Below are 24,765 nucleotides of genomic sequence, written 5' to 3' on the forward strand. Positions count from 1 at the left end.
CCTCCTGTCAGCGGCGGCGCGGGGGCAGCCTCTCGCCCCTCAGCTCGGCGGCGGCGGCGGCGGGCGCCTCGCTCCGCCTCGCGCGCGGCACAGCCGGGAGGTGAGCGCGAGGGGGATGGGAACGGGGGCGGGGCCGCCCCGAGGAGGCGCGGAGGGTGGCGGCGGGAGGGCAGCGCCGGCAGCCCCGGGCCCGGCGCTCGGGGCGCTCTCGGCTTCTCCCGCTGGGCGGGCGGCTCGCGGGAGGCGGCTGTGCCAGCGGGCCCCGCCGCAGCAGCGCTCCCTGCAACCCGCGCCCGGCCGGCCGCTCGCTAGCGCCGCCGCCGCGCCGGGGGCGTCGCACCCTTGGAGGCCGCCCGCAGCCCCGCCCCCTCCGGGCCGGGGTGGGGAGGAGCGCGAGCGCGGAGGGAGAGCGCGTGCGTGGGGGCGCGTGCGTGGTGGAGCGCGCGCCCCCGCCCCTCCCCCTCCGTAGTTCGGGGCCGGGGAGCGGCTGGGGGCGAAGGCGAGAGAGCGCCCCGGCGCTCTGTGGTGTCTGGGCATTTCTCGCTTCCTCGGGTGGGGGGCGGGGGCTTTGGCGGGGTGGACTGCTTTTGGTGGGGAAGGGGGAAGACGCTCAGGAGCTGACGAGGCCCTGCAGAGCCCGGCCCCGCCCCCAGGGTGATGTCACTCTCGAGGTGGCGGCCGCTGTCACGTGCGCCCACTTCAGGGCTTGTCCTCTCGCTTTGATGGCCAGAAAACCGTTCCTCTAGATTGCCCCACCTTCGGTCACCTCAGGCACGTGTCCCTCCTGGAGTCATCGAAGCCTACAAGTGTCAGTTCTTGCTTCCTGGGCTTTCGATTGTGATTTTTAGATTGTTTCACGGTGCCACAGTTGGCTGTGGTGGGAATCAGAATGAGGCGGAAAAAAAAAAAATACCACCGACCGACCGACCGACCGCGCGGGGAGGGGTGGTAATGGAGAGGGAGGAAGAAGACCGTCTGCCGAGAAGTGCACGCGCCACAGCTTGCGAGCCTGAGGTGCAGGTGTGACGCCGCTCCGCCTCCAGGGTGGAGACGCAGCCATGTGGCTTTGAGAGCTGGGCGGCAAGCCTGCGAAAGCCACCGCGGGGAAGCCTCGTTGAGGATACGAGGTCTCCCGTCCCCTTGCACCTCCACCTGGACCTTCTTCCCCTCTATTTTCCCTCCTGCGAAACGGCAGGTCAACTGTGGAAGCTATTTGGAATCAAAGTGCTTTCGGGTGCTGCAAGAGGATGCAGAGCAGTCAGGATTGCATGCTCTGCCTGGCTAGTCTTCCCTTCCATAAACTGAAATGACCTTTTGTAATCATCCACTTCCTAATGAGATGCCATGATTGGAAATAGATTCGCGAAATTACATCAATCAAGGAAGCTGTGTCCTCAGCTCCCGAGGTAGGTAGAGAGGTCTGTTTGTGTGATAACAGCCCAACTGCATCGACCCCGTCCCCTCGCACTTCACCTGGCATTTTCTTTGATTTTTTTTTAATAGTATTATTTTCAGAGCAATGCAAGAGACTGGATATGAAGCCATGTCCAACATCTGGTCACTGTAGGAAATGCTTGAAAAGTCAGAGCTAGAGCAGCTCTGAAAACTAACAGCTAAAATAACAAAGTGATGGACTGACATTATGGAATCTTTTGGTGATAATTCCCAAAAAAATATATTAACTGAAACCGTCTACCTATGGTCATAGAGGCAGGTAGGGTAGTGATTATGTAAGAAGGCAATTGACAGAGGAGGGACAGCACAGAGCCTTCTAGGTTGCTGGAAACGTATGCTGATCTATTAATGGTTACAAAGGTGTAGGAGTGTGTGTGCACTTCAAGAATTTCGCACCAAAATAAAATAAAGAAAATTAATTCTATTTTCCACAAACTTTTCTTAAAAATATCATTTATTTATTTATTTATTTGACAGGTAGAGTTACAGACAGTGAGAGGGAGAGACAGAGAGAAAGGTCTTCCTTCCATTGGTTCACTCTCCAAATGGCCACAACAGTTGGAGCTGTGCCGATCCGAAGTCAGGAGGCAGGAGCTTCCTCCCAGTCTCCCACGCCGGTGCAGGGGCCCAAGCACTTCGGCCATCTTCTACTGCTTTCCCAGGCCACAGCAGAGAGCTGGATCGGAAGAGGAGCAGCCGGAACTGGAACTGGTGCCCATATGGGATGCTGGTGCCACAGGCAGAGGATTAACCTACTGTGCCACAGTGCCAGCCCCTCTACAAACTTTTTAAAATACTCTTGTGTGTGAGATGTTTGTGTACAAACATACACAGAAAAATCAGTTGGTTTCTCATTTAAATTTTTTAACATTTACTTGAGAGAGGGACAGACAGAGCTCCCACCACCTGGCTTGCTCCCCAAATGCCTGCAATAGAACAGCTAAGGCTGGGCAAGGCTGAAACAAAGAACCAGAAACTCAATCCAGGTCTCCCATGTGGGTGACAGAAACCCAACTACTTGAGCTATTAGTGCTGCCTGCCAGTGTCTGCATGAACAGGAAGCTGGAGTCAGGAGCTAGAGCCAGGTATTGAACCCCAGGCATTCTGATAGACCCTGCTGGTGTCTTAGCCTCTGGCTAAACACCTGCTCTTTAATCTCAGACTTAACACACAAAGAAGCATTGTATTTTAACATACAGTTTTACACACAAAGAAACATTACAAGGTCACCATCACTGGAGTCAGAAAACCTGTGTTTAATCAGTCTTCCACCACTTACCAGCTTTGTGACCTTGAGCTAATCTTGAGAACCTTCTTTTCTTCCTCTAATGTAGGTCATGATACCTCGCAGGATGCTTGTAAAGATTAAATGAAACTTTGGAAAATACTTAGCACAGAGAGTGGTACACAAAAGTGCTCAGGAAACAATAGTTGCTATTATATTATTCTTCTTACACTTGAATTTACCCTACTTAATTCTCCTTTGGTCTTTTTAAAGATTACTTTGTATCTAACTCTTTCCCCATGAGTTTCACTGAAGCTGATAACATTTTTCCCAGCAGAGATAACAAAAGGCAGTCATGGTATAACATGTAGTTTTTCAAAATAGTTCAAAATAGTTCAGGTGGCAGCAACTAGAAATCATGAAATATTGACAGATTTAATTCTGTCCTGTGGACTTGACACAATGCTACCAGCACTAAATCTGGCTGGACTATGCTTATGCGGATCACTACATTCAAAAAAGATGAATTTTTAAGAAATGATATGCCTTTGTTCTTTTAAAATTTGTTTGAAACTTTTTCACAAGAAAGTGCGAAAAGTGTAGTAATAATTCAGGAAAGGAAAACCTTTAAACCTGTCTTCCTGGACAGGAGAAAAGCACTGTAATCATTCCACTTTAGGAACACAGCTCTTTGTCAGATTTTTCCCACAGTAAGCTCTGATAGCTATGACCTACAAGGTCTCCAGGTCTGATGACGTGAGGAACTCTGACTCACTCGCCTCCTCATATTTCCAAAGGTCCCCATTTCTTTGGGCTGACCTTTCCCAAATCCCATTTTCATACTGGGCAGTGCCAGTACCCACTAGAATGGAACAGCTGCCAGCTGTTTTGACCACCCAACAAGCTCTTATTCAGCCAGTTCTCTTCCACATGGTTCTATTGACAAGCTCTGCGATTTGCTGCCACAATCCACCAGTGTGGAGGAAACCCTATATCCCTGACAGAAGTGAGGGTGGGGTACAGAGGCAACACTGGAGACAGAAGCCACCCCTGTCCTCACCTCCTGTCCTTGATTTCCCTGCCTGTCACTAATATCTGCAGTCCTTAAAATGCTAATTTTTTACCTGCAACAAATTCATACTAGAGTATTATAATTTAGACTTGCAAACATAATTGTCTCATGAAGAGGAACCTGCAAATAATTGTCCATAAAGTAGTCCACCCTTACTCTAGATCTCCCCACGTATCAGTGCCATTTCCACCATTCAAAATGCCTATCCTTGATCTGACATCTCTGTACCATCACGTATTTCTGTTTATGTCTTGGCACTCCTAAGTCTCTTAAGTAAACCATCATCTACCCTCTTCTCTCTACTTTCTCCCTACAGAATAAAGAGTAACAGCGTCCTCCATTGGTGGATCACATACTGGCTGCCAGTACAGACTGCCTTATAAATACTACCTCATTTAACACCCACAACCGCCTATCAGGTAACTGTTATCTCAATTTTTTAGATTAATGGGGGTTCTGAGACGTTAAACAAACAGCTCAAAGTCATGCTGGATGACCGGTAGGGCCACAACCTGAATCCAAACACAAACTTTATCCTCTATTAGCTACACTGTTCCTACTGTATAAAAGGTAGGTAAGGGTCAGCGTTGTGGCATGGCGGGTTAACCCTGCCTGCAGTGCGGGCAGCCCAGTTTGAGTCCTGGCTGCTGTACTTCCAATTCAATTCCCTGCAAACGCATGCGGGAAAGCAGAGGAAAATTGTCCAAGTACTTGGGTCCCTGACACCCATGTGGGAAACCCAGATGAAGCTCCTGATTCCTGGATCCTGGCTTCATCTCTCTCTGTAAGTCTGCCTTTCAAATAAAGAAATAAGTCTTTATTTTAAAAATACAAGTAACAACACAGAATGCATCATTTTAAAAATGAGAGCCATGTTACACAATGAAAATATTTCTGAAAAATTGATGTACATGAGTTTCTCTCTCGCTCTCTCTTTTTTTTTTTTTTTTGTAATCTCATTTCTTATTGATCTTCAATTGATGACTTCGAACCCAATAGTTTCAACATTTTCCCTACCAAATACCACCTCAACCTTTGGTCAATATTTAATAATTTCCAGACTAGCTTAAAAACATCTCTACTTAGAGGAGCTACTACTGCTAGATGTTTCCAGTGTCCTCTATTAAAAAGTAAAAAATTCATATATAAAGTAAGTAAATTCTCAGCTATTTTCCATTGACATTTATAAATGTTGTGCCAACTGTATGTGTACCTCTGTGATAAATGCCATTGGGCATATATAATTGATTTGAGAAACAAATTTTGGAGACAAAATGCTTCAGACATGTAAATATTAATACAGCATGTAATAGAGTTGAGTGTCAACATGAATAAAACACAGAGTTCTGTAAGATGTCACAAGAAGGAGGGAAAGAAGTCTGACTGGGATAGGATGGGACTACTTTTAGAGGAAAGTAGAATAAGAGAAAGTTAGAGATGGAGAGAAGGAAGGAAACTGAACACCTCCCAGCTTTTCAGTGGCATTGAGTCTCCAAGGAAGCCCTGGAAACTGAATAATGATTAAGAAGAGGTTTGGGGGGGCAGCACTGTGGCATAGTGGGTAGAGCTACTGCCTGCAGTGCCAGCCTCCCATATGGGCGCCAGTTCAAGACCCAGCTGCTCCACTTCTGATCCAGCTCTCTACTATGGCCTGGGAAAGCAGTAGAAGATGGCCCAAATCCTTCGGACCCTGTACCTGGCTCCTGGCTTCAGATCTGCTCAGCCCTAGCCATTGTGGTCATTTGGGGAGTGAACCAGTGGATGGAAGATATCTCTTTCTGTCTCTGTCTCTCTCTGTCTCTCTTTCTCTCTCTCTCTCTGCCTCTGCCTCTCTGTAACTCTGCCTTTCAAATAAGTAAATAAATCTTAAAAAAAAAAAAGAGGTTTGGAGTATAACTGCTCCTTAGGTCAAAGAATGGACCCTTTTTGGGGATGAGTCACCTTATTAATAAAAGCAAGCATTGGTGTGAAAAACAAAAAAATGCAATGCAAGTCTAAAGAACAGACCCCTGAGCAAAAAGTATAGCTGAACCAGAGTTTACCAATAAAAAGAGAAAAATGTCCATGGTAAGAGGATAGAGAGTTGGCCCAGTGTAAGAATCTTTCTTACTGTTCAGGAAAGAAGACACCGCAGTGTCTCTGAGCAGAAGAATAACAGTGTGGCTTGGAAAAGTAGTGGAGGGTAGCCCAAGTGCTTGGGCCCCTGCACCCATGTGGGAGACCCAGAAGAAGCTCCTGGCTCCTGGCTTTGGATTGGCACAGCTCCAACTGTTGTGGTCATCTGGGGAGTAAAAAAGAAGATGGAAGACCTCTCTCTCTCTCTCTCTCTCTCTCTCTCTGCTTCTGCCTCTCTCTAACTCTGCCTTTCAAATAAATAATGAATGAATATATGATAGCACAGCTGTTTTTAAAATACTCATCTACAAGGGTGGAGTTAAGCAAGGTGAGACGAGTGATAAAGATTTGGCTAGGAATATATTACTATTTAATAAGCTAAAGTCAAGGATTGTGGCAGAGGAAATAAAAGGTAATCATTTGAGTAACCACTGCATGGGAAAAATTTAATAAATCCTTCTGAATAACTGAATGTGGGATAAAGAACAGTGAGGAATCAAAATACAACAAAGGAACAAGCCTAGCAGTCTTAAAGACTAGGGTACCAGTGGCAGGAGCAGAGGCACCAGGAGGACTGGTTTGGAATAAGAGCAGGACATGATTTGGGCTCTTTTGGGTTTATCATGTTCTTTATTATTTTATTCCACCTTCACAAATCTGATGGAACCAACAGCTCTTCTTGTCAAGAAAAAAATGCATTCATTCTTATGTATGCTTTAAAATTTGTAATGTACACTCTGGCATTGGCTACCAGAGTGTGCTTAACTCAGGCTGGGCTGATCAGAACCTTTTCTAGAAGTTTCACACTGGAAGTTTTGTATGTCCAAAAGACCACATCAGTCTCTCCCTAGCAGCTTAATCTGTGAGTGCTGTTAGTTGATGTATTTCCTAACACATGAGCCTGCAAAACAGAGAGTGTTCAAATGCTGCATCTGAAAAGAGAAACAGAAAAAAATGGAGAGTCAGACAGACAAGAAGACACAGGAAGGAGAGTGTGTCCTAAGGGCAGTGAGTCCACAGATTGGTCACATTATTTCCTGCAATCCATGCCCCCGGGTTCCAGGAAGTACCTTAGGCTGCACTGCTATTCCTCCAGGGTTAAGTTTGTTTGAGTCACAGTTCTGCCACTTATATAGAAAAGAGTCCTGATTAATACAAAGGTTAAAGATATTCATTGAAACTCACCTGTGGGATCCAGGTAAGAACTCCTGATTTAAGATAATGGAAAGTCACCTAAGAGAAATAGCCACGAGACAAATGGAGTTTGATAGAGAAGGAAAAGAACATGAGTACCCCAGGAGGAAGAATACAGCAGCGGAGTTGTAAGCAAAAACCCTAGACAGGTACTCAGTCCCTAAAATCCCAGTTCAACTGCATGCATGTCCTTAAGTAAATTCCTCCATTTCTAGTTCATTTCTCTGTGCATTAGAGATTAAAAACTATGCCTACTACATTTTATGCTGTGTATATTTTACCACAACAGAAAAAAAGTCAAAAGAAAAAATCCTGTATTCCCTCATTGGGTTCAATGTGAAGATTAAGTTCATATGTGTGGAAGAGCCTGGGGCCCACAGGTAAGGCTCGGAGCATTCTCATTCAATGTACCACACCCATGTATAAGCATTTTATACAATTTAATTAATTAATTAATTTTATTATTAATAAAATAAATGAATAAACACTTTAAAATAAAAGAATTGATGTATCAAAGTAAGGCAATTAGGTAGTGAACCTAAAATGTAGAAAATGAAAGGCAGAGAGTAATACATTAGCAAAGTGAATTAATTAATGCCAGGAAGGGGAAGGATGCCCTGGCCTTTGGACTCAATCTTCTCAGTCCTTTTGTGACCATGTCCTTGTTACAGAGCTGGGTACATCTGGCTAACATAGCTAAATTGTCTGTCTTAGTCCGTTTTTTCTGTTTCTAGTGCTGCAATAACACAGATGGCTTTAGTAGAAAGAAAAGAGACATTTTTGTCCATGGTCTGGCTCCAGGTTGAAGGACCACATCTGGTAACATCCTCCTTGCTGGCAGAATCCCTAAGTAGTCCAGGCCATCACATGATGAGACAGGGAGGTGCATGGGACTTAGCCAAACTGCTGTTTGCAGCAGACCCACTCTCAAAGTGACACATCAAACCGTTAACCACACAAATGGATTAATCCGTTCATGAGAACAAAGCCCTAGTCATCTCTTAGAGGTCCTACCGCTTAATATCTCATAATGGGGATTAAATTCCAACATGAGTTCAGAGGGGACAAACCATGTTCAAATCATGACAATGTCATTAAACATTTAAATCATAGAACTACTCGGATTTTATGCTCACTAAATTTAGACCCATAGGACCATGAAATCCATGAAGACCAGGAAAATGGCTGCCTGGTTCACAGACAGACCTCGCCCAGCCAACACAATATGTGAGATATAAATTCTGAATAAATATTTGTGAGTTTGAAATTTTTATTTACCTACTTGAAGTAATCAAATAGATCTGAAAAGAATGGGCGACAGAGAGATTGTTCCTACAACCTAATCATGTAGCCATTATATTTTCCCTTCTGAAATTAATAAATGAGACTTCTGGAAAATAAAATGATTTCTCAAGGTTCTAGTTACCCTGAACCACCCTCCCTGGGTCCAAACAAGTCCCAGTCAAGGACAGACTGGAATTTCTGGACCTGTAAGACAGGAAAATACCTGGACTAAGTCTTTTTTTTTTTTTAAGATTTATTTATTTATTTGAAAGGCAGAGCTAGAGAAAGAGAGAAAGAGAGAGAGAGAGAGAGAGAGAGAGAGATCCTCTATCTCCTGGTTCACCTCTCAAATGGCCACAAGAGCTGGGGTTAGGCCAGGCTGAGTCCAGGAGCCTCATCCAGGACCCAGATGCAGGTGCAAGGTCCCAAGCACCCAGGCCATCCCCCAGTGGTTTTCCCAAGTACACTAGCGGGGAGCTGGATTGGAAGTGGAACAGCCGGAATTCGAAACCAGCATCCATGAGATGCAGGTGGTGGGTCAACCCATCATGCCACTACACTGGTCCCCAAGTTAACCTTTCAACCAACCTCCCTCAAAGAACTTTTACCTTATTACCATGCCCTTTCCATTCATAACAGATTGAAATTGTGAAAATAAATCCATTTACCAATAAATATCAGATATCCTAGTTTGTGGACGGACGCATGAGAAACACCTTTATTTTGGAGAAGGGGAAATCAACAAAAGAAACAGAGAGGTGAAATCCTAACTATGTGTCTTATACTGCTTTATCTGCTCCTTGCTTCTCTGCAGTCTGAAGGTATTTAGTATGGATAATATAATTCTATAAAGGACATTTGGACCAGATAATCAAGGTGAATAAAACTCCATTTCAAATTCCCTAACAGCAGAACTCCAGCTTATTTTCTGCCCATTCCTGGTCACAAAGTTGATTTTGCAAAAATGAAATGCATCACTTAAGAGCAGTTTCTTTCTAGATGGCTGAAAAAAGAGTGCTCAATCCCTCCTTGCAACTCACCTTTAACATATGACATTTAATCATATTTTTTAAAGATTTATTTATTTTGGGTGGTGCCACGGCTCAATAAGCTAATCCTCCACAAGGGGCTCTGGCACCCCAGGTTCTAGTCCCGGTCAGGGCGCCGGATTCTGTCCCAGTTGCCCCTCTTCCAGGCCAGCTCTCTGCTGTTGCCCAGGAGGGCAGTGGAGGATGGTCCAGGTCCTTGGGCCCTGTACCCACATGGGAGACTAGGAGGAAGCACCTGGTTCCTGGCTTTGGATCAGCATGCCGGCCGCAGCGGCCATTGCGGGGTGAACCAATGGAAAAAGGAAGACTTTTCTCTCTGTCTCTCTCTCTCTCTCTCTGTCCACTCTGCCTGTCAAGAAAAAAAAAAAAAAAGATGTATTTATTTGTTTGAAAGGAAGAGCTACAGAGAAGGAGAGGCAGGGGCGGGAGGGGGGCCTTCCATCAGCTGATTCACTCCCCAAATGGCCACAATGGCCAGAGCTGGGCCAGGCTGAAGCCAGGAGCCAGGAGCTTCCTCCAGGTCTCTTATATAGGTGCAGCGGCCCAAGCGCTTGGCCATCTTCCACTGTTTTCCCAGGCATATTAGCAGAGCAGTGGATAGGAAGTAGAGCAGCTGGAGCTGGAACCAGCGTCCGTATGGGATGCTGCACCACAGTGCCAGCCCCTCCCATGTGGTATCTTAACAGCTGTGCCACATGTCCACTCTGATAAGTTGCATTTTTATGGACTATACATAAATATGGCTCTGCAGGCAGCAGCTTTACCTGCTACACCACAATGTCAGCCCCCAATCAGGTATTTCTAACATGTTTTATAGCTTCTAATTTTGTCCTTTTTAATATCTGCCAGAGTGAGGCTAAAGAATCATTGCTTTGTAAATAGCTTATGACTCCATCTTTGCTCAAGTATATTGAGTTTAGGAAACCTATGCCTCTTATTACTAAGCATCAACATTTCCATTTTTCCATTTTCTAATCATATTTATAAATAGTGGGGAAGTGGGAGAATGCAATAAAGTATTAAAATAATTCCATAAACAAGTACCAAAAAGGATGATGCTACCAAAAATAATAAACTTGACTGGTAGACTTTGCCACTGTGTGAGATCTTACAATGTTCTTTCACTAGCAGATGTATAAATGTAGGGCTGGCACCGTGGCTCACTTGGATAATCCTCCGTCTGCAGCGCTGGCATCCCATATGGACTCCAGGTTCTAGTCCCAGTTGCTCCGCTTCCAGTCCAGCTCTCTGCTGTGGCCTGGGAAAGCAGTGGAGGATGGCCCAAGTCTTTGGGCCCCTGCACCCCACATGGGAGACCAGGAGGAAGCTCCTGGCTTCAGATTGGCGCAGTGCGCCGGCTGTAGCAGCCATTTGGTGGGTGAACCAATGGAAGGAAGACCTTCTCTCTGTCTCTCTCTCTCACTAACTCTATTAAAAAAAATGGTATAAATGTCACAATGCAATGTATAAAAATGAAGAATGACATTGTAAAACATAAGAAAGTTTTACCTGATCTAAAGCTGAAACCAAAATATTGGTGATTACCCATTTTGCATTCATAGCTGACACATTTTTTTCAAGGGTAACATGCTAAAGAAATTATAGCATTGTCATCAGGGTACTTATATATTATAATATATGTATTATAATACAAAGACCCACTAGTATGTAAGATTTGAACTCTGATTCTCAAATTGTTGGACAGGTTTTAAAGATACTGGTATCCCATCACTCAAAAGTAGTTACAAGGTAATTAATAAATATTGGGGAAGGGGAGGCAATCAGCAGCAAAGGGAGAATGATTGATCGTTACAGAAGATAACTACACAGTATTGCTTACTAGTACAGCCCTTTGCAATTAGCTGTGAGTAAAAGAAGACCACAGTAAACAAACATTGCTTCCTTTCATATAATGGAATACACTTAATTTCTTTTTAGTCAAATGGGACAAGTGAATTTTTTAAAAACAAGGATTTTGTAGTTGTTTAATGTGAAATGTACAGAGATTTTAATATTTAAAAATAATATGTAGATGAACTGGGAGGAAGAAAAAGTAGGGGAAATGAAGATGTAAATTAGATTTTTAAAAAGATTTTATTTATTTATTTGAGTTACAGACAGAGAGAGGGAGACAGAGAGAAAGGTCTTCCTTCTGCTGGTTCACTTCTCAAAAGACTGCAATGACCCCCCTGATCTGAAGCCAGGAGCCAGGAACTTCTTCCGGGTCTCCCACATAGGCGCAGAGGCCCAAGCACTTGGTCATCCTCCACCGCTGTCCCTGGTTATAAGCGAGAGCTGGATTGGAAGAGGAGCAGCCAGGACACAAACTGGTGCCCATATGGGATGTACCAGTGCTGCACGCAGAGGCCTAGCCTACGATGCGACAGTTCTGGCCCCTAGATTAGACTTTTTTTTTTTGACAGGCAGAGTGGACAGTGAGAGAAAGAGACAGAGAGAAAGGTCTCCCTTTTTCCGTTGGTTCACCCCCTAGTGGCCACTGCAGCCGGCACACTGCGGCCGGTGCACCACGCTGATCTGCAGCCAGGAGCCAGGTGTTTCTCCTGGTCTCCCATGGGGTGCAGGGCCCAAGCACTTGGGCCATCCTCCACTGCACTCCCGGGCCACAGCAGAGAGCTGGACTGGAAGAGGAGCAACCGGGACAGAATCTGGCGCCCTGACCGGGACTAGAACCCGGGGTGCCGGCGCTACAGGTGGAGGATTAGCCTAGTGAGCCACGGCGCCGGCCAGATTAGACCTTTTAAAAAAAAAAAAAGATTTATTGATTTATTACTTGAAAGGCAGAGTTACGGAGAGGCAGAGAGAGAGAGAGAGAGAGAGGTCTTCCATCTGCTGGTTCACTCCCCAGATGGCCCCAATGGCTGGAGCTGCACCCAAAGCCAGGAGCCAATAGCTTCTTCCGGGTCTCCCACATGGATGCAGGGGCCCAAGGACTTGGGCCACCTTCCACCACTTTCCCAGGCCGTAGCAGAGTGTTGGATCGGAAGTGGAACGATCAGGTCTTGAACCGTTTCCCATATAGGATGCCGGCGCTGCAGGCGGCGGCTTTACCCACTATGCCACAATGCCTGTTAGATTAGATCTTATCCTACTTATCTGAAGTCCAATGAACAATTAATTTCTCTAGGTTGTCAACCCAGTCTGACATACACTATGAAAGAATGAAAGGGAATAGAGTCAGAATTCAGTTAAGGAAAAGGTAAGGGAGAGTTTAATATTATGTTACTCACCTAGTGATTGTAATGAAACTTCATTACATGGAACTCGGCCATATGATGACCTCATCTCTCTGGTGCACAACAAAGAACCAAGGAAATAAAAAGTATGGAAGGAGACCATCATCAGGCCCATCCACTAAAGATCAGCCTATCACTCCTTGACACTCACCCAATCCATTGCTCAGAGGCTATTAATTTTTACCTGGATTTGATTTTAAAAGACCTGTCAGTCTAGTTTCCAAACCCATGGAAAAGTAAAAGCAATGAACTAGAAGAAGGAGGAGAAACCATCCCAGCAGCCATGTGGATAGCAGAGAAAGCTGGACGTGTGGAGGAGGATGGGATGAACAAAGGCATGAGCAATGACTTAAAGATCAAGAAGCACAGCAAGTCAGTTCCTTTAGTGTGGGAGACAACAACCCTACCTACCTCGGGAGGCCTTGGGGAAATTCTAGAAGCTGATGTCTATGTAAAGTGTGAGTAATCAAGAAGGTTAAGTTACAGTCAGCATAAAACAGTCCTTGAATTGCGCAACATGCAACTTTACGTAAATAGTTCCGTGAGGCACTTAATAAAATTGTGAAGATGTGGGAGACTGCACATCAGATGGAGAAACGCAGAGTCAAATGGACAAATGCAGACCACAAAGTAAGTTCATGAGGCTAAAAGGTATAGATGCAAGGAGATAACAGCTACAGGTCAGCGCCGCCTGGTTTCTGTTCCCACGCACATTCTCACTCCACTAACTTGGATTATGACACTGCCATTTGTTTATCCTCCACTTTATTACTTTCTAATCATGTCTGAAAATGGCTAAGTAATGGGAAGAATACAGGACTTGTCTGTAAGAGTAAATAAATTCAATAAAAACAAAACATTCAAAAATGTAATAAACATGAATTTATTTTTAATTCAGCCTAAATGTGTGTTATCCAAGACCTTTCAGGGAATGTCTGTGTTCTGCAGAAGGTAGAGAAATAGCACATGTGTTTTAAGGAATAACTCAGAATTAAGATTTATATACAAAGATGGTCATAACAGTAGTATTTAGCATTTTAAAAATTATACGCAATGTGGGGAGGGCATTTGGCACAGTGGTTAAGATGACAGAGTGACACCTGTAGCCCATATCAGAGTGACTGAGTTCAAGTCTTGGCTCTGCTGCCAATTGCAGCTTCCTTCTAGTGTGCATCCTGGGAGGCAGCAGGTGATAGCTTAAGTGGCTGGGTCTGTGCCACCCATGTGGGACTCCTGAATTGAGTTCCCAGCTCCTGACTTCAGCCTGGTCCCCAGCCCCATCTCTCATTGCAGGCATTTGCAGAGTGAACCAGCAGAGTTCTCCCTGTGTGTCTCTCTCTCCCTGCTACCTCACAAATAAATTAAAATTTTAAAATATCATAAGCATTCTAATTAACCAACATTAAAGAGTGGTTTTCCAAATTATGATACATAAACATTGACAGACAATTATGCAACCAAAAACTGTATTTGTATTCATCAGGAAATATATATCTGGCATAATACTAAGTTAAATGTTAAAAGACAAGATTCAGAATTTTATATACACCAGAGTCTCAATTAGTACAAAATACATAGAAAGAAGATGGGATAAAAAGATCCCATTAATAATAGCCACAAAAAATTATTTTAACCCTAGAAGCCAACTATGTGCAGAATACCCACACCAAGAAAACTGTAAATATTTACTGAGGGACATTTTTAGAACTTGAATAAATGAAAAGATATATCATGTTCCCTGATGAAGACTCAACATGGTAAATATGCCAAGTATTTTAGTAACTCAACGTAATCCCAATCAAAACTACAATAGGATTTTATGGCTTTTTAAATAATTTTTATTTCTTTTAACTTTTTATTTGAAGGGCAGAGAGACAGAGATATCTTCCATCTGCTAGTTCACTCCCTAAAAACCTGTATCAACTAGGGCTGGGACAAGCCAAACAAAATCAAGAGCCCAGAACTCAGTCTTGGTCTCCCACGTGTATGGCAGGGACCTAAGTACTTAAGCCATCACCTGCTGCCTCCCAGGGTGTGTATCAATAGGAAACTGGAATCAAAAGCAGAGTCCCGACTCAAAGCCAGGTAGTACGAATGTCCCAAGCTGTATCTTAACTGCTGTGCCAAATGGCTACCCATACAGTTGGATTTTTAATGAAACTGACATGCCAAACCTAGATTCATCTAGTACATGCTCAAGAATAGCTATTTGGAGGCGATTGGCATAATAAGAGTGATGCCATCTGGGATGCCCAGTTCCAGTCCCAACTCCTCTGCTTCTGATACAGCTTCATGCTAACGCATCCTGAGAGGCAATAGATGATAGCTCAAGTGCATAAGGCCCTGCCACCCAGATAGAGTCCCAGGCTCTTGACCCAGCCCTGGCTGTTGCAGGCATTTGAACCACTGGATGGAAGCTCTCTCTCTGTCTCTATGTCTCTTTCTGTCTCTGTCACTCTGCCTTTCAAGCAGATGGAAATATATAAACATTTCTCTCAGTCAGGGCGCCAGATTCTGTCCCGGTTGCCCCTCTTCCAGGCCAGCTCTCTGCTGTGGCCAGGGAGGGCAGTGGAGGATGGCCCAAGTGCTTGGGCCCTGCACCCCATGGGAGACCAGGAGAAGCACCTGGCTTCTGCCTTCGGATCAGCACGGTGCGCCGGCCACAGCGCACCGGCCGCGGCGGCCATTGGAGGGTGAACCAACGGCAAAGGAAGACCTTTCTCTCTGTCTCTCTCTCTCTCTCACTGTCCACTCTGCCTGTCAAAAAAAAAAAAAAAAAAAGAAAAGAAAAGAATAAGGTAGATTTATATGTACTAACATAGAAAGACCTTCAAGATATGTTGTTAATGGAAAAGCAAGTGGGCCAATAGATAGTGTGCCCTGTTTATGTTATATAAAGATTTTAAAATATTCTTATGGGTGAGTGTTTGTGTGCATGTGTGTGTGTGTGTACCTGTGCTTATAAATACATAGAAAATGACCTGAAAGAACATGCACTAAACTATTAGTAATGGTTAGCTCTAAAGAAGAACAATGGTACTAGACTTTCCAAGTTTTCCATCATGGCCATGTAATACTTTTATTACCAGTTGAAAAAAACCTCATGCAAAAAGACAGGAATATGTACAATACATTTTTGAAAGGCTTCCTTTCAAGTTGATTATATTCAATGTTGGGAATTATGTTTGTTTATCTGGAAAGCTCTTAGCCTAAACCCCACAGATAGGAGTACTTGGTCTTGTGATGGACTGTGCCCAGGTATGCTTTATTATGAACTTAATAGAGGATTAGGCAGCCTGCGGAGCCACTCCCCATGGCTGGGCTTCGGTCCAGAAGTGAATTCCCTTGCAGCTTTCCAAAAGGAGGTCAAACAAGTCCTCAGGGACTCTCCACAGAAGTTGCCAAAGGCTAAATTTGGCATCGCAGTCAGGCCCTGGACTGGGATAAACGATGCCAGCACTTTTCAGTTATGCTTTCAAGACCTTGATCCGAATAGGCAGAACTAGAGAGCCGTTTCCAAGAGCAGCTTAGCAGTCCACATGGAAAAACCTTGTCAAAGTCAGGATTTTGGGGTGAACCTGAAAATGTAAAATTCTTCATCTACCTGCTTGTTCCCTATTGTCTCTCATTGGAGGGAAATTTACATGATCCTTCCTTGCTCTTGCTCAAAGCAGTTTATCAGGGTGATGATTCCTGCCAACCTGATAAACCCTCAGGTTAGTGCTTTCAGAAATGGGAGAGGATGGCCGTATTTTTCCCCCGTCCCACACACTCTGGCACTCATCTGCTTTTCAGGTGTAACTGACCCCTTTTGTACTTAACTTGCCTTTTTCACTTGATCTTTTTTATACAGTATTTTATTGAATTGTAATTCTTATTCCATAAAGTTCATGATTTAAAGTATATAATTAAGCGGTTTTTAATATATTCACAGAGTTGTACAACCATAATAGAGTAAAACAATTTCATCACCCCAGAAAGAAACCCTTTCCTGCTAGCAGTCACTCCCCATTTCGCCTCAATCCTCTCAGCATTAGGCTACCTCTCATCTGCTTTATTTTTTTTTAAGATTTATTTATTTATTTATTTGAAAGTCAGAGTTACACAGAGAGAAGGAGAGACAGAGAGAGAGAAAGAGAGAGAGTGAGGGCCTCCATGCACTAGTTCACTCCCCAGATGGCTGCAACGGCTGCAGCCGTGCCAATCTGAAGCCAGGAGCCAGGAGCTTCTTCCGGGTCTCCCATGCAGGTGCAGAGGCCCAAAGACTTGGGCCATCTTCCACTGCTTTCCATGCCATAGCAGAGAGCTGGATTGGAAGTGGAGCAGCCAGCACCCGAGCCAGCACCCACATGGGATGCTGGCACTGCAGGCAGCGGCCTTACCCACAGTGCCACAGTGCCAGCTCCTTCTGCTTTCCATCTCTTTGAATTTGTCTGCTCCAGACATTTAATATAAGTGAAATCATTCACAATGTGGTCTTTTGAGTGTGGCTTTTACACTAAGTATAATCTTTTGAGGGTCATCCATACATACTATGTATCAATGCCCCATTCCTCTTTGTTAAAAAAATTTTTTTTATTTGAAAGGGAGAAAGAGAGAGAGAGGGAAAGAGGGGGTGGGATAGAAAGAAAGAGAGAGAGCCTCCATCTGCTGATTCACTCCCCAAATGCTTGCAACAGCAAATGCTGGGCCAGGCCAAAGCCAGGAGCCTGGAATATAATCCACATCTCCCCACATGGGTGGCAGGGCCTCAAGTATTTGAGCTATCACCTGCTGCCTCCCAGGGTGCACATTAGCAGGAAGCTGGAATTGAGAGCAGAGCCAGGAATCAAAGCCAGGCACTCTGAAATGGGATGTAAATAAGTCTTTGTTTTCAGATTGTTCATCGCTAGAGTATAGAAATATAATTGTTTTTGTATATTGATCTTGTATCTTTCGACCTTGCTGAACTCATTATTCCCCTCATGGTCGGTTTTCTCTTTGTTTTTGAGGCTGGTCATGCTGAAGAATGTGAAAAAGTTTGCGCAGCTGTGTCCCAAGCAGTGTCTCAACCCCCACACCAAATGCCTGCCCTACCGTTCCTCTGTATGGCTGAATCCTATCCCGTTGTGTGACTGTATCCCATTTGACTCATCCACTCATCACTGATGCACATTTAGCATGTTTCCTCCTTGGGTCTATTATGAATAATGCTGCTATATTTGTGTACAAGGTTTTTTGTGGACATACATTTTTCCCTCTCTTAGGAACATGCCCTAGAATTGCTGGATCATATAAAAACTCCATGTTTAACATTGGAGGAACCGCCAAGTAGCTTTCCAAAGCTGCTGCACTATTTTACATTCTAATCAGCGACATAGGCCAGTTCCAATTTTCTCCATATCCTTACTAACACTTTATCTTATCTGTTCTTGAGCTATCCAAATGAGTATCAAGTGACATTTCATTGTTTTAAAAATTTTATTTATTCATTTTATTTGAAAGACAGACAGAAAAAGATTTTCCAAAATGACCACAACATCTAGGACTGGGCCAGACTGAAGCCAAGATTCAGGAATTCAATCCGTATCTCTCATATGGGTAACAGGGACCTAAATACTTGAGCCATCACCTGCTGCCTCCCAGGGTAAGTAGTAACAGGAAGCTGGAATTGGGAGCAGCCTGGACCCGGACCCAGATACTCCAATAGGGAATACAAGCCCCCCAAATGATATCTTAATCACCCTGCCAAACACCTGTTTCTTATTGTGGTTTTGACTTGCATTTTTCTTATGACTAATGATTTTGAACACATTTTCATGTGTTTATTTGCTATTTGTATATTCTATTTTTGATGTTATTGCAAATAAATGTTTTTTAGAGTGTTCATTGCCTGAGTTAGAGATATATAATTAGTTTTGTATATTGATCTTGTATCTTTCAACCTTGCTAACTCATTTACTAGCTCCACAGTAGTTTTTTGTCTGTTTGTTTTTGAAGCCGGTCATCGTGACGAATGTGAGAGGTTGCTCGGCTGGCACTGGCCCTCAGCTTCCCCTGTCCTACTCGTCCTTTCTTCCCTCCTATGTACTGACTTTCCATTATCTTCAGGAGTAAGGACTTGGCACATTCCTCTTGGCTTCTCTGACACTGACCTGCCCCTTTCTGACCTACGCAGGGGTCTCTTGGATGGGAAATCTCCGTAACCGAAGTCCCAGTCACCACTCCCCACACTGGCGTTAGACCAGCGACTGAGGCTGGAACACATTCCTCAGCTGCCACACTTCATGAAGCTGCTTTTATGCACCTGTTATTTACTGCAAGTTTACCAAGAAAGCCTGGGTTTTGTGTAGCCTAGTGTTGGTATCACTGTACCAATATAAACTTTATCATTATTGTTAACAAATACTGTCTGAGTCCATTCAGACTGCTGTAACAAGAGAACACAAACTGGGTAGCTTATAAACACAGAAGTTTTGTTTTTCGCAGTTCTAGATGCTGGGAAATACACCATCAAGATGCTGGAAGATTCTCTGCATGGTGAGGACCCACTTTTTGGTTCCAAGATGGCACCGTCTTCCTGTGTGCTCCCATGGTGGGAGAGGTGAGAGTCTCTCTGGGATCTTTCATGAAGGCGCTAATACTTTCGTGGGGGTTCTGCCCTCATGACTTAGTCAACCCAAAAGTTCCCCTTGGGATTAGGATGTCAGTGTGTGAATCTGGGGGAGACACAAACATTCAGACCTAGGAGGAAAGCTTCCAAAAATGGATTACACCATTTTAAAGCATGGGGTAACCACAGATACAAGAATTCCATACTGGCAGAAGAAAGGGAACTAGTGATAGTCTGGGAATATAGCATCAAGCTACCCTACACTAAGACAAAGGTTAGTTTTGTAATAATTGCTGCTACAAAAATAATATTCTTAATTACTTTTCATCTAAATAAAGTACAATGCAGTTATCAAAAAATAAGGAAACATATTAATATGAAATGATCTCTGTGATGCAGTATTTTATGAAAAAGCAAATTATAGACCTCCATGTTGCATTGGTTTTTCTATTGCTACTATAAAAAATAGGCACCAACTTAGCAGCTTGCAACAACACCAATTTACTCTAATTCCGTGGGTCAGAATTTTACTGGGCGAAAGGCTGTCTTCCTTTCCCGAGGCCGCCTAGCTCATGCAGATGTTGGCGGTTTACAGCCGCGTGCGTGCAGATCTGAGGTCTCCGTTCCCTCACAGGCTTCTAGCTGGAGTCTCCCTTCTCGCCTGCAGACCTCTTTTGTCCTGGCAGCTGGCCTCTTCTGTTTCAAAACCAGCAACAAGGCATCAGATCTGCTGCACATCGTCATCTCCTCCGGAAATGTTCTCTACTTTTGAAGATTCATGTGATTACACTGGGCCCACCCAGATAATATCGGCAGAGGAGAATGCCGAGTGACTGTAAATGGGTAAGGACTTTCTTTTTGGGGTGGCAGAGCATGGTGGAATTTGATAGTGATGACGGCTGTACAGCTGTGGGTGTACTAAAAACTACTAAAATATAGATGAATAGACTAAAATCTTATAGTATGTGGGTTTTATCTCAACTTTAAGTGTGAAAAGTACTTTTAAAACTATAAGCTGATCCACTTGAGTTCAAACCTGATATCACCATCTCATTTGAGTCCAACCATTTTTATTGGCACCACCAGATGCTGAGATAAAAAGATGAAAAGACTTTGCCTCTTCTTTCCAAGAGCCTAGCAGCTAAAAGGGGAGGCAATCACAGGAGCACTTCATTTTAATTGGACTTAGTGAGGACTAGGATAGAAGTGTGTTTCCAGATCACAGGCTGTACTAGGAAATCCAGACTTCATTCTAGAGGCAGTGGGAAACCACTGGAGGTTTTTAAACTGGAGATGGACAATCTGCGTTTCAGGTGTGTCTTCCTGTTGAAGACTGCTGTGAAGGTAGCGTGGCTGGTATCAGAGATCAGGTGGGAGATGATTGTGGTAGTGTGAACGAAAAATGAACGAAAAGCAGTGAGACAAAGAGTAGACGAGAGGAGAGTTCTGATTCAACAAATATTTAATAGCTAAAACGCTGTAGGATTTGGTGTGATGGAGAATGAGAGAGAGAGAAGTCTGGGATGACTCATAGATTTCGGGCTTGGGTCCCTGGGTCGATGATGGTGTCCTTAACTGAGAAGAGGAGTTTAAGAAGGAGTTTGCAGGTTGAAATAGTGAGTTCCACTTGGGGCAGTACCTAAGTTTTGGGTAAATGATGGAGAGGATGTGTCCAGCCAGTCAAGTCACTTTGATCAAACTACTTAATCCCTTTTCCCAGTTTCCAAAAGGGCAACATTATAATGAAGACTAAGAACACTAGATATATTTCTATTTGAACATGCATTTGTATGTACATAAATTTTGCCCAGATTTCAACTACTGGGGGTATTCACCTAATCTGTTTTGGGGGAAATGGCAGACTGTCTTAATGATTTGTTAAATATATGCCTAGTTATCTATGGGAAAAACTGCACAGCAATATCAGAGGTATATTTATATTTACAGGTGCAACCTGACTTCATTCAATGAAATTATAGATGTATCAGAAAGATAAAATAAAGGGTAATAATTTGATGCCCCTAAAGACTCAGTATAAGATCTTTTTAAACATTTCTTCTAGTGAATATAAACCAATTTGTGTTCAAGAAATTAGATTTCCATTAATTTCAAAAGCAATAAGCATTAACTTTTACTTTTGTTTGCAACGTGTTGATCACAACACCAAGCTCTTGACAAGTATTATCTCTTTATCTTTGTAATAACCCCAGTATGTAGATATTATTCCCATTCTCATTTTACAAATGAAGAAAAGGAAGTATAGAGGCCGGCATGGTGGAGCAGCAGGTTAAGATGTTTTCGATGCTGGCATCCCATATTGGCATGCTAATTCAAGTCCCAGCTGCTCCACTTCCAATCCAGCTAATGCATCTGGGAAAGCTACAGAAGGTAGCCCAAGTGCTTGGATCCCTGACACTCATATAGGAGGCCAGGATGGAGTTATTGGCTTCTGGCTTCAGCCTGGCCCAGACCTGACTGTTGTGGCCATTTGGGGAATGAACCAGTGGATTAGAAATCTCTCTTCCTCTTTCTCTCTCTCATATCTCTCTTTATCTGCCTCTCCCTCTCTCTCTCTGCCACTTTGCCTTTCAAATAAATAAATCTTTTTCAAAAAATGGACACATAGATTAAGTAATATAATCAATATTGTTACCATGGTAAGCAGTAAAGCCAGGACTCAAAACAGGATCTCTTTAACTTGGAAATACAGGTTCATAACTAAGAGCTATTGTTATATTCATTTATAAAGCCATGTACTCTTGTTAGGCATAAAGTCATGGTTATATGCATGCTTTGATCAATTTAATGATCAAAATAACAATCTGTTCTGGGGGAAATTATTCTCCCTCCATTACTGCTTTCCTATCCTCATGCCTCTTTAGCATTCCAAGTTAATTTCCAGATTCAGTCTCTAATATTCATGTGAGGTCCCATTATCTTCCTGTCCATCTTCCCTTCCTCTCATCACACTGTTCTATTCAGCACACAAATTGGACATGTTCAGTAAACAAGGAAGTCCTTGACCTGGAATAAGAACATTTACAGCATCTTGCAAAAGGCCTGTCCTCAAACTCATTTCTGCCTGCGCTTCTGGAATATGGACCGCTGAACTCACTGTTGCTCAGCCCAGCAGCCTATCAACATACAAACTTACGCCGAGGGAGGGAGGGCCACAGCAAATGGATGGATGGGCCACTGGCACCAGAGGAATTTGCTGAGTGGGAATGGAGAAGTGAAGAGCCATTTGTTCTTCATAAGAGAATGTGGCTGGGTTTTGCTTTTCTTTATTTTTTTTATTTTTTTTATTTGACAGGTAGAGTTATAGACAGTGAGAGAGAGAGACAGAGAGAAAGGTCTTCCTTCCGTTGGTTCACCCCCCAAATGGCCGCTACTGCTGGTGCTGCGCCGATCTGAAGCCAGGAGCCAGGTGCTTCTTCCTGGTCTCCCATGCGGGTGCAGGGCCCAAACACTTGGGCCATCCTCCACTGCACTCCTGATCCACAGCAGAGGGCTGGACCGGAAGAGGAGCAACTGGGACTAGAACTGGCGCCCATATGGGATGCCAGTGCACACCGCAGGCAGAGGATTAACCAAGTGAGCCATGGCGCCGCACCCCCCCCCCCTTTTTTTTCCCCAGAGAATGGAATGGAAGCCAGCTAAGCCAGGGACTTCACTAGCCCTGAAGCAGCTGGGAACTTAAGAGAAGACCCAACAGGATTCTTCATAGGCTGGGGCTGACACATTTGGATGAAAGCATTTCTGGATTCCATGGGCCCATGTAGACTACTTAGGCTGGGCATAGACCCTGCCTATGGTTATTTGCCTGAGTAGTAAGCAAAAGTTTTGAGAAGAAGCTTGCCAAAGGACAGAATTTTAAATTAAATTTAACATGCTGATTAAAAAAAAATATTGTATTGTTTGAATTTATCTTTTCATAGTGGGCAGGCACCCCAAATAATCAGGATGCATTGTGTTCAGGATCTAATTCCCCAAATGTCAGCATCCAATACATTTCAAAAGTAATTCACTTTGCAATGTGTTTTTCCCATTACACTCATATGGCAGAAATTATTGCAAATAATAGCCTAGGATGCCGGGGTCGTCACTGCATCAACTAAAGGATCTGACGGGGCTGTTGACAGTCAAGGTTATTGCTCCTGAAAAGAGGAAGAGGCTCCCACACCATCTGAAAAATAACCATAGTTGATGTCCTCTATCAGCTGTCCCTCTGCCTTTCTCCAGCCTCAGACTTGCCCTCAATTCCCCAAGCCTGTATGCCGAGAGCTGTCTGAACAGACTTATTCTTATGCCTCCACTATGGGCTTCTTTGCGCTTAGAAATACCTATGCCCCTTCTCTTCTAAATATTTCCTTCTAATCCTCAAAACCAAAATTTTTAGATTCCTTGTATGCCAAGTATGACCTTTTTTTTAAGTTTCCGTACCTATTGAAGCTTCCATCTATACTGTCCCATATTTACCTTTTTTCATTTCATTATATAAAGGGAATACATTTCATATGTACAATTTTAAAAGCACAGTGATACTTCCTACCCTTCCTTCTATCCCTCACTCCTACCCTCCTGGTTCCTTCCTTTCTTATTTTTCTTTTAAATTTTACAGTGACTTACTTTCAATTTACTTTATAATCACAAGCTTAACTCTCCACTAAATAGAGATTTCAATGAGTAGTAAGTGGAAGAGTATAGTCAAGGGCTTTAAACAACAATCAAATCACAAACGTCAATTTTGCTCACATACATTACATTTTTTGTACTCTGTATATTGGTTACCACTAATCAGGGAAAGCATAGGATATTTGTCTTTTGGGGATTGGCATATTTCCCATATTTTCTTGCAGTTCTAAGATGTTTCTTTGGATTTCATCTCAAGTTGTTTTGTGTGTGTATCTTTTAGCCTCCAATTAAATTTTACATTCTCTAGAGAGCTCAAGGGCTGTGCCTTTTATTTCTTTAGCGTCCAGAAATAGTACAATGACTCACATTAGGTAATGAGATAAATGCCATACCTGTGATACACTCTGACCAAACTTAAATATTTGACAGTGATACCAAGAACGATTTTATTAAACAGCCATCAAATCAATTTCTTTTTTTGTTTTTAAAGATTTATTTTTACTTATTTGAAAGACAGAGTTACAGAGGCAGAGGCAGAGGCAGAGAGAGGTCTTCCATCCCCTAGTTCACTCTGCAAATGGCCGCAGTGGCTAGAGCTGAGCCAATCTGAAGTCAGGAGCCAGGAGCTTCTTCCGGGTCTCCCAGGTGGGTGCAGGGGCCCAAGGACTAGAACTGGCGCCCATATGGTGCTTTAGGCCAGGGCTTTAACCTGCTGCACTACAGCACCAGCCCCTCAAATCAATTTCAAAAGGTTAAAGAAGAAATGTGAGCATCCAATGTGTTTCTCGTGGTTCTTTCTTCAAAGACCTTATTAAAGCTTTTCTTGTTTTTATACATAGTGGTTGTCTTTATCAAAACTTAGGATAGCAATTCATTAATGAGTGGAAGAT

The 24,765-nt window shown here is 43.6% G+C and overlaps 1 long non-coding RNA gene across 1 annotated transcript; it reads left to right on the forward strand.

Moving 5' to 3' along the window:
* Positions 1-512: 512 nt before the first annotated feature.
* LOC127484412 (uncharacterized) lies at positions 513-24,220 on the forward strand. The gene is made up of 4 exons (XR_011383430.1): positions 513-1,406; positions 4,069-4,171; positions 19,117-19,231; positions 19,908-24,220. It is a non-coding gene; the product is annotated as an uncharacterized lncRNA (long non-coding RNA).
* Positions 24,221-24,765: the final 545 nt, after the last annotated feature.

Source organism: Oryctolagus cuniculus, chromosome 17 (assembly GCF_964237555.1).
Source record: "Oryctolagus cuniculus chromosome 17, mOryCun1.1, whole genome shotgun sequence".
In the NCBI taxonomy this organism is placed as follows: Eukaryota; Metazoa; Chordata; class Mammalia; order Lagomorpha; family Leporidae; genus Oryctolagus; species Oryctolagus cuniculus.